Genomic DNA, 16,313 nt, shown 5'->3' on the forward strand with positions numbered 1-16,313 from the left:
TGCTAAAGTTATTGTCTGAATAACGGCGGTGTAGATATTTTGGCGTGGCCCTGGCTGGCCCACATTTGCCCTCTTACTGTTGAGAATGGTGCTGCTGAATGTATTTTTTTTTTTTCCCCTCCACAGGATCTGATCAGAGTTCTTGCTGTGCGACTTGTGACAAATGTGGGCCAATTTGGTTTTTCTTCTCCGTCTCTGGGCAAGCCATCAATCAGCTTTTCCTATGCTTGCAAACAACTTCAAAAAACTTCTATCAGAATAAATGTTTTCTAATTCGACATTGGACCGCAGCTATATCTCTTCCTCTTCCCCCTCCATGTCTTTAATACTGTGTCACCCATCCCCTTGTTAGTCTTATGGGATTTATTTTCTGTCTGTTTATAGTCTTTCTCTCTCCCTCTCTGTTTGTCACCTCTCTCTCTCTTTCGCTCCATCTCTTCTTCTAAGATTCTCTTTCGCTTCCCGTCGACACGCTCGTCTCTCTTTCACTCTTCATTAGAAATGCAGATGAGTCGAATCCTTGGTCGCTCTCTTGGGTTTTGATTTTTTCTTTTACACCTCTTAAACAACACTCCATCCATGTCTCTCTCTTTCTCTCTCTCTCTCTCTCTCTCTCTCTCTCTCTCTCTCTCTCTCTCTCTCTCTCTCTTCCTCCATCACTCGTTCTCTCTCTTCCGCCATCACTTTTTCTCTCATCTCCACATGAGATGGAGATGAGAGAAAAAGATCCGGTGTTGACTGGCTCGGGTCTGTGGCTTTTCTAACTTGCACTCGTTCTCTCTCTCTCTCTCTCTCTCTCTCTCTCTCTCTCTCTCTCTCTCTCTCTCTCTCTCTCTCAGGGTCCATTTGACCCAGTTTCCTCATCTCTGTGTGTGTTCGTGGCCTCGTCACACCATTGTCTTCCTTAATTGACTGGGTGGTGTGCATGTGATTAAAAAAACAACAACAACACTCGATATTTTCTGTTTGCCACCGTTCACCCCTGCTGTGTCGGAGATGGCACATTTGGTGGCGTTGCCCACCGGCTCCGACTTGTCTCAGCTTGAGGGTTGCTCCACATAACAAAAGAATTTCAGATGGAAAGATTTAGCAGCGCGAGGAGAGCGACAAAGCAGCCTGTTTTTTCCCCAGAGTGTACCAGAGGCGACACGTTTTCTCGTATTCGTTGTAGTCAACGCCGATGTTTACAGCAGCTCCAAACAGCAAACAGCCTCGGCTCCATCACACCAGTCTGCTGTCTGCCTCTCGCGCGTTTAAACGCCGTAGTTTGGTGTCTCCCCCCCCCCCCCCCCCCCCCTCCCAAAAATACTTGGATCGGATACAAGCAGTTTATTAATCAGATTTGTCTCCTGATGTGCCAACGCTCCAAAACAGAAAATGCAAATGAATGATTCGATTTTCATCCAAAAAACTTTCACTTGTGATGCATCTTATCCATTTTTCACTCAGTTTTTATAGAGATGGTACTCCAGAGATGTACAGTAGTGTTGCGCTTCCATAAAGCTGCCAGAGTTACGAGAGAATGGGGTCATTATTGCAGCTACAATTGCGTGATCCCTCACTGGCTTCCCACATGTCAGCATTTACACGAGTTTCCTGCAGGATTCAACTCCAAAAACCTTCCGATAAATGTCTTCTTTCTATCATTGTCTGCTACTTTGAATAATACATATTCATTTTAATTGATTCCAGTATTTCCTTCGGGAAGTGGAAAGTGCTTTAAAATCCTTTTTTTTTTTCTGTCTTTCCAACACTCTGTCATGAGGCTGAGAGAGCTGGCGGAGCAACGCGATTGGCCCGAGGTGAGATCTCACTGACGGGGTCCATGTGGCCGAGTCAATCGTCACCAGCAGCAGGAGGTCCACTTCAATTAACTTCCAACTCCGCAGTGGTGAAGTCGTCGCTGTTCTTTGTCACACCAACGCTCATTTCTTCCTAAACCCCCCTACAGGTGCTTCTGCACCATCCGTTCTGGCTCTGACCGGTGGCCTCGGTTTACCCACAATGCTCCACTGTGGCTCCGAGGCATAAGGTGTGGGTCTAGTCTGGCTCTTATCGAACTATTTCCGGAGTAACTAAACAATGAGAGTTCAGCACGGTAGATGTATATCACGTTTCTGTTTTGCAGGCCTGAGCTCATTTCATCAACACTTCATCAGTTATTGCTGTAGAGAAAAAAAGAAAAAAAAAGGGCCCAAAACAAACAGTAATCCAACACTGGGCCCCTAAATATTCAGAGCCAGGAAACCACTCCCTTTACTTTATTAAAGTACTGTAAGTACAACTATTATTGTACTCCTTTGTTTAGATTAATAATAACAAATATAATCAACTTATACATTCTGATGTATTATCATAGGATGTGAGAGGTTGAAGATCACAGGCTACCCAGCAGCATAGTGATGCACACACTAATGCATTAATAGTTATCATCCAATAATATAATATACGTTATTGGGAAATCGGCCATCCATGTACCTCCGGGACACTACAAACCTCTGGGAAGTGTTTTGTTTCATTTTTTTACTGAGGCAGTCAAATATTGGACTGGGAGAGGGTGTTAACTAACCCCCCCCCCCGAGAGAGTGTGTGAGTGTGAGTGTGTGAGTGTGTGTGTGCGTGCGTGCACAGGAATGCAGCGATGACGCGTCAACACCTTCCTCTCACCATGGAAACTATGTCAACACATGGGTGGGGGATGGAGAGAGAGAGCTTGTATATGAGATGGGAGGGGGGGGGGCAGTGTGTGTGATTTATTATTAGGTAGAAGATATTTGATCTCACTTCTCCATAAATCTCTCATGTGCTTTCATTCTCTCTCTCTGTCTCTCACAGATACTTCAGCCCCTTTCATGTTCTGTAGACTTTCGCTCAGTTGATTTATAAAAGACGGACACATTAAGAGGGGAACGCGCAGGGAAGGACAAACGGTTAGACCGACCTGCAGGACCAGGATTGTGCTTTTATTACAAATCAGACGAGGCCCAGTCAATGCTGTCCTCCTCTGAAATGATGCATACGAGCCCTCGGCCGTGTTAGCTTCTAATGAGAAACCTTAAATACAGTATCGTCGATTCAGATCAGACTAAAGTAATAGATCCAGGATGTTTCACTTTACCATTTAACCGTCACGTCTCATTTTATTCATCCTCACCAGGATCCATGTGGCCTCTTGTTGCCACATGCACAATTTTAAGTATTGCGTTAGAAAAGCTGCATGGAAACAGCAACATTTGATAAAAAAAAACTTCCTTCAATTTTTGCTTTTGTTCGAAAAAGATTTCTGACGTAGGGAACACTTAAACTTCGCTTCACAGGTAAATGTAAACGCGGCTAATGACTGTACTCCCTGAGGAGGAAGGGCAGCGGTAGCACAACCTGTAGCATCGCACGGTAACGTTATCGGGCCTTCGATACGCCGCCTGCGGCGGTGCCGCCCTGCAGACAGCCCGGTCCTGCAGCGTGACTTGTCCTTGTATGGTGTCGTGTCTTAAACATGGCAGCGCTCCAGCTCTGCAGCGGGCACGCATCCACACAATGCAAACACCTCCAAGCATACACAGACCACTGGTGCCGTGACTCCACGCTACTGTCTTTTGCAGCTGTTTAATGAATACGTGACGTTAGTGTATTATTAGCACTGATGTGTTGAAGCGTAAGCATTTATCCCTGACGTATAACGCTCATTGGTAGACTTACACTAAGACCAGAAGGCGCCGTGTTTGATTTAGGCCCTGCGGACTCGGTTGTCGAAAATTTGTGTTTTCACAGCCCTTAAAATATGCAGAAATAGTGATGATGAGGACTCCAGGCACACGCGCACTAATCACTAACGATGTGTATTGACATCATCGCTGTAATTCTGAGGCTGCAGGGATCTGAGCTAATGCGCCACGAGGGAGCATTAAAGCTAAAAAAAAAAAAAAAAAGGGATAAGGGGAGTCAGAATGGCTGCGACATGTCCGTGTTTGAAGTTGTTGGAAGACGCGGCGAGTGTCGTTGCAGACGATGATGTCGCCCCCCCCACGATCTGCCGTTTACACGCTTTCCACACTGTTGAGTTCATGTTTTCGGGCATCTTGATTTCCAGGAGTTATTTCAAAATATGAGCCCGTCACTCCCGTTTTTTCAGATCTAAGGGATCTGAAGATGAAGCCTCCGAGCGGCCATGTCGGTTTTCATGAGTCGTAAACTTCCTCATGAAACTCGACTCGACCTTGTAACCCTCGATCACTTTAAAGGGCTCACAAGTCAGACTCGACCTAGATCGTTTCACAGGAGGTTCTGGTCTTTATTGGATCCTTTGCAGCGATTCATAGAGGTCGACCTGCTGCACTCGTGCGTTGTGCCTCCACAGAGCGGCCAGTTAAAAGTAAAACAGTAAAAAACTGTTTTTTAATAGTAACTTTTACTTCGTCTCGCTGTTTTTTTTTCCACACATTTGACAAATGAAGAGCAAGCACAACCTGCAAAGTGTGAGTTAAGCGACCGATACAGCGATAAAAGCAACACTCATGGCCCAACGGCTCACACACTGCTGACAATCGCTGCAATCAATCAATCTGCAATCATGCGAGAGCGCTGCAGGGCCTCGCTAATTTATTTGTGCAAAAATGTGCGTGGATATGACCATGTGTTACGGCACGTTACCATGGCTGCAGCAGTGTTAAGTGTCGAGGGGAGCGGCGGCTGCGAGCTGTGGGCACAATGGCGTCCGCTGAAAGACTCGAACAAAACGGTCAAATGTGACGCGTAGCCTTGTGGAGACAACTGATCTGGCCAGGATGTGAGTGAGGGAGTGAGGAGGAGGAGGAGGAGGAGGAGAAAACATGTCACACTTCAAACACAATCACCAACCATTGAATCCTGCGTGTTATTACACTCACTACTGGCACTCCCTGCTCATGAGGGCAAATATGTAAATATGTAGACATGCAAGAGCATTCAGACCCGCGTGTGAGAAATCATTCAAGTGTTTTATTGTCAAAATAGGGCTTGAACAGAGATGTGTATATATATATATATATATATATATATATATATATATATATATGAACGTGAAACATGAAAATAAAACAATAATTATCAAAATGACATCTAACCAAATACAACATTTTAATACACTTATTTTTAGTTTGAATACATTTTAAATATTCAAGACAATAACCAAATCTATTTTTTATGTTCTAAACTATTTAGCTCCATTAAACAGAACCAGCAGCCTGTTACTTGTTTAAACTTGTATTCACTTTATTCAATTTAAATATATTTATTTATTTTTCTGCAAAGAACAAAAGGAGAGAAGAAAAAAAAGCATCACTTTTAATACTTCACAACAATTTTATCCTCCGCTGAATGTTGCTCGGCCGCTTCCTTCGTCCGCTCCGGTTTACACCTCACAGAGCAGTGTTCATGTATTATACACACAGAGTGTCAGATCCCATCATTATCATGCTGACCCTTCGTTATTCTGGCTGTAATGATGCTCTGTGGATGCTCATATCCAGCCTGAGGCCAACTTACATTAACTTCTTCTCCACGGAGAGTTTGACCCGGCAGTCCTGCTTCTTCTCGCAACGACTTCTTTGAATCTGATCTTCAAATAGAATGAGGAAAGAGGTCAATTGATGGCAACTTAAAAGCTGCAACATTTCGTATTTGCACGTTTTCAGTGTTGCAGTGTGTTTATTAAGACTCGGGCTGATTCTATTCTTTCTCTTGACACTTAATACTGAAAAGCAAACAAACCTTTTCGTGAGCTAAAATCCGTCTTCAGTTGTCCAATTAACGTTTGCAAGTTGTTCGTCTTTTCATCTGTGTCATCCGCCCTGCATCCTGTGAACACGCATCATTTTAGCCAAAGACGGCTTCATTGAGCAAATCGCAACATATTTTGGATCTCCAGGCACAACCTTTTCACATCGATGTATCCGCTTAACGAAAAGCTTAAGAACTGTGTTAAAAAGTTGACTTTCTCCTCTGACAAACCAAAAATTGGCAAGCAACTCGGAACAATTAGTTCTAGGATTAATCATCTGGAAATCCTAATAAATCTAAAGGCAAGACGTCCAATATTTGGCATGACAGCGCGGTTAATGATGCACAAAACTAGTAGCTGAGTGTAAAACGTTTTCAAAATAAACTTGATAGAAACACTGTGCAGTGATCAAGGGCAGCATCTTGGAGAATTCCTTTCTTTTGGGTCCTTCGCTTCAGAATAGAAGTCAAACTGTGCCTCGGGTTTATAAGGCCTCCTTCCCTCACTGTGCTCTCTCCTGTCCTCCTGGGTCGTCTCCTGCGACACGGCACCAGCACCGCCTATGGCTACAACTCAAACGAATCTCAATGTTTCAGCCTCCGTTTTTATTTTCTGCTAAACCCAAACCAGTCTGGAGTGATTTAAAACCATGAAAATGACTTGTAATATGGTTCTCCTGGTGCTTATTCCCTCTGTGGTCACTTCCTGCAGGTCTGGAGGTGCAAAGATGTCTCCTTCAGAATAAGACTCCTCATCCAGCTGCTTTCTGTGGTTTATTGCACTAAACACTCTTAGATCACTCTTTGTAACCAGCTGTATTTACAGCAAAGGCCTGGGGCAATAACTGCTGTAGTCTTATGTTGTTAGCAGATGGAGGTCCACTACATTTTCACCAAAATGCCCAGAGGACACGCTCTAAACATGACGGAGACTTCAGTGATGCTCGGAGACCTGGACGCTTATCCCCCCCCCCCCCCACATCCGCAGCATTTCACTGCTGGATATGAATCATTCAGACGGCGAATGCTAGTTTTATGTCTCTCAGAAGTATTCCTATTAAAACGTATCGAAAGTGTGAGTCACACTCGAATGCTACGCCGTTCCAGGTTTGCTGTATGGTAGTTTATTATAAGGTTATTAAACTCACATTTGTTTACGGATAGGCACCATGTAATCTTAAAATATTTAGAGCTAAAACACGGCTCCACAAGGTAGAAATACTGCTTACTATCTCAGTTTATATTTAGCAGTTCATCAAATTGGAGCTAATTCTGTGATAATAAAGTAGATATAGTGTCTTATTCCTGAAGTCTGGCGGAGCTATGGTCAAACTTCTCAATGATGGTTTGATTTGTTTAAAGTTACTGCAGTTCACATTCCATGTTTCCACTAATGTCTGTGATACTGATGACTGATGCACTGATGTTACAACGTTCCACATTAGAGCCTTTGTGTTTATAGTGGAGTCGATGTGTGTATCACGGAGAGGAAGCCGCCGTTAAAGCTGTGGAAGAATCGATTGGATTCAGGAATAATAACGCACGTTTGCAGCAGGAGCTGCTGTTTACATTTAACTTTTAGCTTCTTTTTTTTGTTTGTTCTGCAGACATCTAAGTTTCCAAGATTTAGGGTTTAGCGTACGCACTCAAAGTATCAGGTGATGTACGGGGATGACGTGACAGAACAGCAATAGGCCGTTACTCTATGGATGTAACATGCAGCCGTGAGGTTATATGAGTCCACACTCATTCTGGGTGACTGAGGTCAGGCGTTCTGCATTCAGCAGCTGACTGCCCTTCATCACTCACACGGTCTGAATGACGGTCTGAACCAGGACTTACTGGATTAACCCGCCCCCCCCCCCCCCCCCTTCTTTCTTGCTGGCTTTGCTGTTGCCAAACCACCGTGCATTCTGTGTCCGTCTGCCTTTACTGTGAAATACCTTCACATTACACATAGTCATCCGATTCTTTGTTAAAGTGAGCCCCAAAAACACACCTGCAGTTACTGATTATTCCCACAGGTGTCGCCTAATTGAAAAAAACAGTTACAATAATGTTACAATCTGCAGATTGTAACATTAATATGAAAATATTTATTTGTAGATTTAATCTTTTTTTATTTCCTTATGATGTTGCCAATTACGCTTTCTTTGACTACTAAATTGCCATTTTATGATTTTTAATGTTTAATTTCAATAATCAAAATCCCCTTTTCTGATTTCTGTGAAACATTCAATTATGCCCTTAATATCTCTGGTAGAAGAGCGAAAATAACTCATTAACTGTTTTATGTTAATTTTCCTCCTGGGTGAAATTATCATCCATATATTTGAGCTATTGACTCATAAATAAAAAAAACCTCTTACTACAACAGAATGTGTTTCCAGTAGAGGATGGAGCCCTGCAGTGTAGAAATGTTATTGATTTAGAAACTGGATGAGCTTTTTTTTATTTCATTTGCTCACAAAGGTTTTCATTTATGGTTAAATCTCCACATTGTGTGTTGAAGAGATGAAATCCTTGTTGACTGTCGGTCACTGACTGGATGTGAACCGCAGCCTCCAGCACATTTTTTATTAACTATATTTTTCCCAATGGTTTTATTTGCTGTCTCTTAATTCCATTTGTAACAGAAGAACTCTTGTATTGTTGTATACAACACAAGGGATGCCCTTCCAGTTCTTGTTTCTTGCGGAGGTACGTATAATGCACTTGTTGACATAAAACATCGGCTAAATGAGATGTCTTCTTGACATTTTTGACTTTGGAAATCTTTGCATTCCATAAATTTACAGCTCAGAGTGCAACTCAAGAGTAGAACATCTCATCTTCAAATAGGCGTGTGACCAACGTCGGAAGCTTTACTCTCTCTCATTCAAATGGAATGCAATTTCTAATCTACTTTCAATGACTCACAAAGTACTAATGTTACCAAGTTAGATACATGTAAGCACACACACACACACACACACACACACACACACACACACACACACACACACACACACACAAGTTACATAAGAGCTGTGACTGCATCGGTTGTTACTTCAAGGAAAGAAAAACAAAGAAAGAGAGAGGATGATGGGGTTTATTCCTCATTCATCCGTCAACTTCTCTCTCTCTCTCTCTCTCTCTCTCTCTCTCTCTCTTTCTCTCTAAAAAAGCTGAGCTAGCGTTTGGTGTCAGCATGTTTAGGTGTGTGTGTGTGTGAGGGAGGATCAGATGTCCCCCTAGACAATAAGACGTCCTTATTTAAAAAGTGGGAGAAACGGAGAGAAGAAACAACCAAGAAATGGAAAAAGTTGAGAGGCAGAATTTAAGAGAGAGAGAGGTCCGATTGAAGTCTCTCTCTCTGCCACATGTTTATTCTCAGGATCATTTCATTCAACTGAGAGTTTAATTAAAGAGGGAAAGCTAAGCTAACAATCTTGCTACCTGACAGTTCCTCCAAATAAAGTACTTTAGATGATCTTGTGTTTCTTGACGCTTTTTTGTGCTCCCGGATCTCTGCACAACGTTATGATAAATGATGCAAATGATGAACAAAAACTACAAAAAGTAACAAACTGGAGCTGTCCTTGGAGAGGATCTTTAAAGAACCTCCCTATCATCTTTATTCACAGCGCTGGGATGAGCTTGAGCCGTGCTCTGCTAAATATTTAGTCTGAATCAGGGTTGTTATGACCATAAACAATTTGAAGACTGTTCTTTCCGCTCTGTTGATGAGACCTAAAGTCTAAGAGCTGGTTCCAGAGCAATCCTTATTTGGAGCTTTTCAGGTATGTTCTTAAAGAGACACTGAACTTTGTTCTATTATTTCTAAGTGGATTTGTGAAGGTTTATTAGTGACTGAAATCACACTGACTCTAAAAAAACATGTGTTTCATGTCAACGTGTGCAGATTTGACTTCATTATGACTTCTTACTAATACTACTGTTATTTCAACTACAACCACCACTACAGCTATTACTACGACTACTGATGCTACTACTTCTACTACTTCTTCTAATGTTACTACTACTACCACTACAACTACCACTTCTACTACTAATACTACTACTACAAATACCACTACTGCTACTACTAGTACTTCTTTTAATGCTACGAATACTTCAACTACTAATAATATTTCTACTACAACTACCACTTATACTACTACTACTACAAATACCACTACTGCTACTACTAGTACTTCTAATGCTACTAATACGTTTACTACTAATAATATTTATAGTACAACTACCATTTCTAATACTACTACTAAAACTGCTATTGCTACTACTATTACTGCAACTACTACTAAAACTACTACTACGACAAATGCTATAAAGCAAAAATAACTACAACAGTCGAAGCCTCCACTCTTGATTTCACTCTCCCTGCCACACACACACACACACACACACACACACACACACACACACACTCAGTCAGCAGACCATGTGCTTCATCCTGTCAGCGGTGTGTTTGCAGAGGTCACAAAGTCATGTGTGGTTCTCAAGTTTCTCAGCCGCCCCTCGGCCCTCACACATACATATCGCCATAGCTACAGCTGTGATGTACTGCCTGTGGCAACATCAGACTGTACATGTGGATTACAACTTCAGCAGCTCAGGACGATAAGTTCTTAAAGTTGCTTACAACTTGATATTATGGAGAATCATATTGATATTTGCGGTTTATTTTGCAAGATTTCCCTTTTGTCAAACTACAATTTCTAACGTCTACACGTTACATTCAGTGAGCAGACATATTGAGAGTGATAAATATTTAGCTGATGTTATTATGATTTAATATAGTTTATCTATCTAAAATATCTAAAATGTGCTCATGAAATATTGTACATAAACGTTATTCAGGTGCATGCAACATACAACGACAAATACGTAGCATAGCTTTTGTATAAATCATACAAACAATCGAATACATAATCATTACAATGTATAGCCTCTCTCTCACAACAGCGTGACTTTGTGTTCCTCAAAACTCAGTCACATTTCTCATTAACCCCGGGGAATCATCCCTCCTCACACACACACACACACACACACACACACACACACACACGGTACACACTTCTTGACGATGATAAACATGTTGGAAGTGATTTTTCCATCTGCCTTTCCTTCCTTCCACCATCTGCCATCGGCAGCAACTCTGGGAGCTTCAGCTCTGTTTGCGTTAGAAGAATAGCAGCCTCCTTCTCCTCTTCTCTCTGCTCCTCCTCCTCCTCCTCCTCCTCCTACCTCCTTAGTCTCTACGCTGCAGAGAAATCCCTCCATCCAAATCTGGCAAAGTGGCACCAGGGCTTCCCCTCGTGCGCTCTGTGCGTTGTATATATACCATGTTTAATTAAACATATATATATATAGTAAAGTGCATCATGTAATCACAACAAAGCAATTCAATTCAAACTGGTGCTTCACTCTGCAACATAAACTCTTCTAAACAGAGTTTTAAAGCCCAAAAAGTGGGCTGTCAATCAGCTGTGGTAGACTCATGGGCATGCTGAGGGATGAGATTAAATATAGTCTGCAAAAAAAAAAAAAGCCTTTTATCTGATGTTTTGGTTTCGCTCAGCAGGGATACCCGTTTTGTGTATGTTTGATTGACAGTGTGGGTTCTTGAAATTTCCAGTCGGTATTTCGCCACAAAAATGGTCTATTAATATTTGATGGGTGAAGAAAAGAGGCGCGCTTCTCTTCCGTAGTCTTTGTGAAGAGAGATTTCAAGTTTGAAGGGACGTGGGAGAGCAGAAAACCCTTTTAGAGCTACGAGGACCAGAGAGGAAGAATTTACATTAAATCTGGTCATAAATTCATGCATTCAAGAAGCTAAATAATCTACAGTGCAACAGGACCGCTCTGTTGTAACATGCGTACTGTGAGGCTGTCAGTTTAGTACATAGAAGTTGATTGATAGAAGAGACGTTTCAGCTCTTTAAATGAATAAAACAGGAGAAACCCAGAGGAGACAGATGGAGGTGCTGTTTGTCCAGTGGAAGAGTGGCGCCATCCACAGTTTAAGACTTTAAACAGCATTTTGTTCCACAGTAATAAGAAGCTGACGTCTGACTTGTTCTGCACAACTTAAAGTGTCTTTGTAAGAATCAAAACGGCTTCAATGCTCCTTCCTGACATGGATTTGAGATCCAATGCAGACCGTTATTCAATTCAACATTTAACTCCTCACAGAATCTTAAACATGAAGTCCATCACAAGGCATTTATCTTTTTTTAGTATATTGTGTGCTCACATGATACATATAGCATCATGTAGAAGAAGAAAAATGCATTGAAATATTCAAAACACTGCTTTTTTAAAACAGTTAATGCAAAATTTGACTTGCAGTGAGATTGGAGAATGGTGCTTTGAAGACGTCATCAATGCGCCTCAACTCCTCCAGATCAGAGGACTGGAAGCAATGGGCCTTCAGTATTACTTCATGCTGTTACAACAGTTATCTGCACCACACTGTCTCTTGATAAAAAGGGATCTGGTGCTGTGATATTATACAGTTTGAACATAAAGTCAGTTCCCCATCGTCTGATCAGAAATGCCTTCAGATGAGCTCCTGCACTGTTTAATGGGTACGAGTGAATAGAAGACCTCTTTTCTTTCTGCTTTGTTTTGTGAGTGAGCTGTGCCCCTCTGGATTGCAACGAGTGGTGAACATGTTACTGTTCTGCTGTGGAGGTTAAGGGGAACCAGCTGAAAACGGCTGCTCAAAATGACTGAAACAGAAAGTGACTCCAGAGAGAAGGATGTTTAGCCGAGTTTGGTGGAGAAGTCCAGCGGTGGACAATATGATGCTGTCACTTTGCCACCATGAAGGACAGTGGACTTCCCACACATGGTGAGTGCTTCAAATGTTTTTTTGCCTCCATGCTGCTGCTTTGATTACAGCCCATTAGCACCATCTCGTGGTTGAATAGAGCAACAGCAGCAATATTCTGTAGGGTTTTTTTTTTCTTTAAATGAGCTTTATTTGACATTTAGAGCATTAATATAGCAGCAAAAAACGATTGTTTATGTAAAATAGTAGTTTGCGCTGGTAGCCTCGTTAGCTATGAGTCGCCAGCTCCCCGTCAACATGTTGAGAGCCGTTGAGAGGCAATCGAAATGCTCCCAATCTCAGATCTTGCACCTTTAAGTTGAAAAACCCCAAAGCACAGACATTTAATAAAATCATAACACCTGAGACTAAGAGAGACAGCTTGAAGACATTCATGCTGACAGGTCTCTAGAAATAGAGAAAAGGCTCGAAGTGACGTGGTAAATATGTGATAGTGAACGCTTGCATTCAAAGCAAACATGAATAATATCCCAGAAGTAAATCAGTCAGTTGTAACTTCACCTTCAGGTTGTGATCCGTCAGAAGTCCTCCAACTCGGGTTCACACAAGTTGATGAGAAGTGCAAAATCATGGTGTGTGTGTGCAGAAAGTAGGATTTTGCTGTTGTTGGAAAGTTAACCCCTTCTTGGTAATGTGTAATGAGGTGTTCATGGTCAACACACACACACACACACACACACACACACACACACACACACACACACACACACACACACACACACACACACACTAAAACACCTGCATTTGAAATATTTTACAGGCATTCATGCATTGACCCAATACAATAAAATAAAAAATTGTGCAGGCTTGAATTAAAGTTGCATACATTTATATTTAAAAAGAACAGAACGTACAGAGTCATGCAGCGACCACGTTCTCATGGCTCAGTTGAGTTTATAAGTAACAGTGTGTGCGTTAGTGTACCCGAAGTCCAACAAGCTGCATATATGTTTATAACTGATCGGGAAAATGTCAGTCATCTTTGGGTTTAATCAGCAATCTATGTGTTCAAACTATAACGAAAACACCCTGAAGAGTAACAGAAGACGTGATGAAGACTCTTTAGCTGTATTTGTTGGATATAAATATGTGTGACAATTTGAATGCAGGTTAAGATTTTTTTAAATATTCCAGACAATTTAATATCATACTAATATCACTTTACAATGTGATTATCCTCAATCACTCACTATAGGCTGTTCATATTTTCATAAACGCACTACCTAACTATCTAAAATATTATAACTTCATGTTACACAATATCCATAAAGTGAGATTATTTCGTTTTTGTGCGCAAATAGTTAAATTTGATTCAGTGAATTAGATTCCCTAAACAGCAGGTACGTTCACCTGATCATCCTCCTCCTCCTCTGCGTGTTTTTCCGCTTCCACCCCACCAACCAACCGCATTCCTGCTGTGGGCGGAGGATCCCGCTCCTGTTAATAGCCGGAGGACCCTGCCGGTCTCCAATCAGCCCGGGACTCAAATCGCCCACAACTCTCCGCTGCAGAGACAGACTGGGAGATGACACGGAGGAGACCAGCCGCCCGGCAGGTGAGTCGCATGTTAACGTTAGACATTGAAACGGCCCAGTTTTTGTGACATGCAGTATTTAATTACTGACAGTTGTGTCTCATGTGTTTGTGCAACTCTTGTCACGATTTGAGTACAACATTAATGTCACTGATATTCAATGAATATTCTAAGAATATCATAAGAAGCTGAAAAAATACATTGGAAAACATCACTTTGAGCCTATATGATTTATAATTCAGAATTAGTAATTTATTGTAAATGCGTAAGAATAGAAATATTATTGGAAACGGTTGATTATATTCTCACCTGCCGCACAGCAACCATGTATTTTTGCCATATTTGGCATAAAACACACACACTTCATATGATACTTTCAGTACCACAACAAGTTCATCTGAAGTATAAGAATACTAGATGAATCGCAATTGAAAAATAAAAAAAAAATGTTTATGGCAAAACAAATAGTGAGCAGATGTCTAAGGGGTTCAGGACATTTAATACATTTAGGTTTCATCACAAGACAAACATTGTATTAAAATGCATTTAAATTCCATATTTTGCATTGAATCCATAAAGTGGAGAGAGCATAGAGAATCCCTTTGTTATAGAATCGTCTTGTAAAAAGCGGTAGGCTATAATTAAACTTTTTAATAATCCAACTTGTTTGACAGGCGTGCCCAAAAAGCTAGATGCTTTAATTAAACTGCAAATGACAAAACCTCTGTTTGCATTCCCTTCAAAACTTCAATCAATATTGACTCCAATGTATTCTGGTGAGGAAATGTCACTAATGCTGCCGTTCCCAGCCGTTTACACCAGTGAAATATTTTCATGCTGCCTGCACTGAGCCAAAATAAAGCGAAAGAAGCTGTGTGAGTATTTTTCAAAGACTTGTACGCATTCATGCAGTCGACCCCAGCTGTCCTATAAAGACCGGCACGCTGTGCTCAGCAACAAACACAAACACCAGCCCCGATGCAGGACCCTCATACCATGAGTCAATCATGGTAAAGCAAAATAAAGCTAGTTATTACCAGAGAGCAGCTGGAACCAGCTACGTTTGGGTCGGACATAACGACATTTGAAGATATTACCTTCTGTTTATGAGAATCTATGACTTTATAAAGTTTTTTTAATACATTTTTAACCCAAGTGCTGAATGGTAATCATGCTTCATGATGTTAAAGGGGTAAATTGACTTGTAGTATGGGCCACTTCCCCATAAACTTGACATCTTTCAAACTACATTGAAATAGAATATGGTGTTTGACAAGATTTGCAACTTCACTCACAATTTCCTTCTGAAAACTTATGACTTGATTTGAGAATAAGTGGTCCGAGCAGCCCAGTCTGCAAACTGGAGGAGTGACAGCACTGAGCTGTGGGCTCTTACATAATCTATTTCCCTTTAACAGCACTGACCCTGTCACTGTTTTAAGGATGGCCTGGCAGAAAAGGGTTAAGCGCTCCACTGCCCTTATAGTCTCAGCACAGACAGCTGTTTGTCATTCCCAAGCTCCTCCACGCTCCGATTAAAAAAACAGAAATGAGGAAACAGCAGGCTTCATGAAAGGATCCGCTGTGCAGGTGCATCAGAAAATCAAGTCAAAGAAGACGGTTTTTGTGCGTTTACACAGCTTGCGGGGGTCTTGAGTGAATCTCGACTTTTACTTTATGGACCAAATTTTAAAAAGCCGTAGAGATCAACTGCCTCAAACTTGGTTAGAGGAAAGAAGAATAATTTTGTTTGTACATTTGTGTTTGTTGCAGGATCCAGATGAGCATGAAACTCAACGATAATCCACCGCCATTTTTTACGCAGCCAGCACTGATTCCCACATCTGAGGGTCACTACAAAGGAACAAGGAACATTTATCTCAGACTTCTGACTGCTTTATACCGTATATATGACAAAGTGCAGATGACTGTATGTGATGATTTTGTTGCTCAGCTGAATACCACTGTTTGACACCGTAAAAACAGATAAAAACAAGAATCTCTGAGCCTGTGAATTAGTGGAAATTTTAGAGCTCCTGCACTGAAATTTTATATTTAAGGTCATAACTAGATATTAAGATATTGCACTTAGACAAAACTGTGCTAGTCTTAAAAAAAAACGCAGCAGTTAGTTAGTTCTGTGGTGTTAAAGAGCTACAAAAG

Source organism: Cebidichthys violaceus, unplaced genomic scaffold, assembly GCF_023349555.1.
Source record: "Cebidichthys violaceus isolate CVI_PGR_0920_01 unplaced genomic scaffold, fCebVio1.0.p SCAF_24, whole genome shotgun sequence".
NCBI lineage: Eukaryota > Metazoa > Chordata > Actinopteri > Perciformes > Stichaeidae > Cebidichthys > Cebidichthys violaceus.